Below are 4149 nucleotides of genomic sequence, written 5' to 3' on the forward strand. Positions count from 1 at the left end.
TTCTCAGGAGCATGATGTGGTAGCTCTTTCTGGATAGTTTGCAGTTCTTCATTTGCAGGCAGGGATAACTAGCTTTTCACATTTATGGATTACTCACTCATGTTTCAGGAAATGGCCATCTCTGATCTTTTGTTTCTTTTTCTTTCTCTGCCATTTTCTTTTTTCTCCCAGCACTTTGGGAGGCCAAGGCAGGCAGATCACTCTGTCACCCAGGCTGGAGTGTAATGGCACGGTCTTGACTCACTACCACCGCTATCCAGGTTCAAGCAATTCTCCCATCTCAGCCTCCCAAGTAGCTGGGACTACAGCACATACCACCACACCTGGCTAACTTTTGTATTTTTAGTAGAGATGGGGTTTCACTATGTTGGCCAGGCTGGTCTTGAACTCCTGACCTCATGATCTGCCCACCTCGGCCTCCCAAAGTGCTGGGATTACAGGCATGAGCTACTGAGCCTGGCAGGTTTTTTTTTGGACAGAGTTTCAGAGTTGCCCAGGCTGTATTACAGGCATGTGCTAACACGCTCAACTAATTTTTGTATTTTTAGGAGAGACAGGGTTTCACCATGTTGGCCAGGCTGGTCTCAAACTCCTGACCTCATGTGATCCACACTCCTAGGACTCCAGACCTGCTGGAATTATAGGCGTAAGTAACTGGGTCCTGCCCAGAATTTATTTTTGTAATTGATGTGCCAGAGGATCAAATCTTATTTTTCCCTTTGGGAATGGCCAACTGTTCCAGCCCTATTTCTGACCATGTATGTCCCATCTCCACTGACCAGCAATTCCCCCTCTGCCCTATGTGTTCTTGGCTCTGTTTCTAATCTCCATTCTGTTCCTCACTCACTGTGTCTGTTCTTGCATTTTGCCACACTATTTTCATTCCCATATAACCAGATTGGCCAGATTGGTATCTATAGAGCTACTGCCCTCTTATTTTTGTTATCTTTATTTATTTGTTTGTTTATTTATTTATTTTAGAGACAGAGTCTCACTCCTGTTGCCCAGGCTGGAGTGCGGTGGTGCTGTCATGGTTCACGCCAGCCTCGACTTCCCAGGCTCAGGTGATCCTCCCACTTCAGCCTCCTGAGTAGCTGGGACTACAGGTGTGCGCCACCATGCCCCCCTAATTTTCTTTTGTATTTTTAGTAGAGACAGAGCTTCACCATATTGCCCAGGCTGACCTTGAACTCCTCGGCTCGAATGAACTGCCTGCCTCAGCCTCCCAAAGAGCTGGGATTACAAGTATGAGCCACCATGCCCGGCCCTCGTTTTTTTTTTTTTTCTTCTTGATCATTAATATAGTTATTCTTGATCTTTTTGTCCCATGTAAAATTTCTTATCAGCTTCCAGAAAGAAAGATGAAAAACACAAATTGGTGGATTCTTGGTCAGAATTGCACTGAATTTGTAGATTAACTTGGGGGAGAACTAACTTTTTTTTTTTTTTGAGACAAGGTCTCTCTCTCTCTCTCTTTTGAGACAAGGTCTCTCTGTTGCCCAGGCTGGAGTGTAGTGGCATGGTCACGGCTCACTGCAGCCTTGACCTCCTGGGCTCAAGCCATTCTCTCACCTTAGCTTCCTAGGTAGCTGGGACTATAAGCATGTCCCATCATGCCTGGCTAATTTTTGTATTTTTTGGTAGAGACTGGGTTTTGCCTTGCTGCCCAGGCTGGTCTCGAGCTCCTGGGCTCAAACAATCCAACCATGTTGGCCTCCTAAAGCATTGAGATTACAGGCATGAGTCACCATGCCTGGTCAGAACTAACATCTTTAGAACAATTATAGCCAGGCAGAGTGACTCACAGTAGCCTATTCCTGTAGTCCCAGCTACTCAGGAGATTGGGGTAGGAGGATTGCTTGAACTTAGGAGGTCAAGGCTGCAGTGAGCTATGACCGTGCCACTGAACTTCAGGCCTGGGAGACAGAGGAGGAACCTACCTCTAAAATAATAAATAAATAAATAAAATCATGACACTTTACTAACCATTATCTTGGCTCATTCATTCAAATATTCAAATATTTAAGTCTTCCTTTTTGGTTTCTCTGTAAAAAAATTGTTTTCTCCACTGGAGTCCTGCCCAGTCTTTATTAGATTTTTTTCCCTGGGGCTTTGTGGTTGTTGCTGCTCTCCCTCCCTACATCAGATATGCTAGGCATGTTCTTCCTTACCTCCTCCTCAACCCCTCTCTCCACCCTCATCCCTCTCACTGTCCAGGGAACAGCTGTCTCCTGCCCCAACAGTTGACCGTTCCCTGTGAGGCATTGCCAGAGAGGGTAGGGCCCCCAGCTCCCACCCACAGGGTCCTGTCAGCTGAGTCAGGGGGGCAACAGCTGTCTCAGTGGGGACAATGGCTGCATTCTATACAAGCTCCTCTCCTGGGCCACGTCCTCCTCCTTGGCCAGAACAACTGTTCTTGTGGACTGGGGAGGCCCCACCTGTCCTCTCTGCTTACTCTTTCAGGCAACCTCCAACTCCCTGGCCCATTTTGCTCATATCTTACAGGCATGTCTAGTGTGTGTCTGGTCAACTGTGCATGGGTCTGTCATTGCCTGGAATTGCTGGGCAGAGGAATGATGGTCATGAATAAGGGACCATCTCTCCAAAGTACATCACCTCTTCTTTCAGTGGTGACATTCAGGCCCTAGCTCCTCACTCAGGTAGATGGTTTCTGGTCTGTTGTCCAAGGCAGAAAGATAGGGCTGAGCTCCCAGCTTCTGGGCTAGAATTCTGCTCTTTCCCCGCCCACACTGCCTATACCTGGCTGGCTCCGGTTCGTGGTCCCAAGGTCTCCCCGCCTGCTCCTTGGCAACATCACCTCTTGATGAGGCTTCCCTGGCTCCTTGTCAGTACTCCTTGTTTAGGGGTCAGCACTGTTCTCAACCTCCCCCACACAGGTAGGGCTCCATTCCAGTGCTGATTTCCCAGACAGGACAACAGGCTGCTGAAACATGACAGAACGAGGGGCCACAGCCTCTGCCAGCCTCCTTCTTGATTCTTCAGGCATTTACAGAGCCCTGGCCTCTGATCTAAGCACTGCCCATGAGCAGCAGGGTGCCTTGCATCAGGCCTCAAGGAGCAGCCAGTTCTCTGCTGGCCTCTGACATAGGAGGAAGAAAACTAGTATTTATGAGACACCTGCCTAGGACCCAAACTCTGAGCCTCACATTCTCCTCATCTCTCTATCTGATCAGCTGCAGGTATTGTTATAATTCCCACTTCCGGCTGGGCACAGTGGCTCACACCTGTAATCCCAGCTCTTTGGTAGGCCGAGGCAGGCAGATCACCTGAGTCGGGATTTCAAGACCAGCTTGGCCAACATGGTGAAACCCTGTCCCTACTAAAAATACGAAAATTAGCCAGGTGCGGAGGCACGCACCTGTAATCCCAGCTACTCAGAAGGCTGAGGCAGGAGAATCACTTGAACCCGGAAGGCAGAGGTTGTAGTGAGCCCAGATAGCGCCACTGCACTCCAGCCTGGGCGACAGAGTGAGACTCTGTCTCAGAAAAATAATAATAATAGCCTTTTACCTCTTTGCACTCCTGAGAGCAAGATGGGTCACCAGCAGCTGTACTGGAGCCACCCACAAAAATTTGGTCAAGGTTCTCGCTCTTGTCACGTCTGTTCAAACTGGCATGGTCTGATCAGAAATACGGCCTCAATATGTGCCTCCAGTGTTTTTGTCAGTACGAAAAGGATATCGGTTTCATTAAGTTGGACTAAATGATCTTCTTTCAAAGGATTATCCAAGGCATCTACCATAAAAAGCCATGATAGTTCTTTGTACATAAAATAAACATTTTTAAAAACCACAAAATAATAATAATAAAAAATAATTCCCACGTTAGGGAGGAGGGCCACCACATAGCACAGCACCAGAAGGTACCACTCCCACCCCCAGTAGTGCAGTGAACAGCCTGCTCTGGCATCCATGGCAGCCCTGAGAGAGGGTCCCAGAGTCAGCATGTGGTTCCAGAGTGACCAACTCAGAAGCACCTCCAGGCAACTTCACAAGCTGGGCCCCAGACATGTATTTTTAATGCAAGTCATGTGGAGGCAGCGGCCTGTCACAGCACGCTCTGAGCGTCTGGGCGGAGACATGTGGAAAGCGGTGGGAAGAGCAGGACTCTCAGTGCTCATGGGTCTGG

General features: G+C 48.5%; 1 pseudogene; it reads left to right on the forward strand.

Annotated features, from left to right (window-relative positions):
- The first annotated feature begins 3554 nt into the window (after positions 1 to 3554).
- LOC108591365 (small ribosomal subunit protein uS14 pseudogene) lies at positions 3555 to 3746 on the forward strand (annotated as a pseudogene).
- Positions 3747 to 4149: the final 403 nt, after the last annotated feature.

This window comes from Callithrix jacchus, chromosome 4 (assembly GCF_049354715.1).
Source record: "Callithrix jacchus isolate 240 chromosome 4, calJac240_pri, whole genome shotgun sequence".
NCBI classification, from domain to species: domain Eukaryota; kingdom Metazoa; phylum Chordata; class Mammalia; order Primates; family Cebidae; genus Callithrix; species Callithrix jacchus.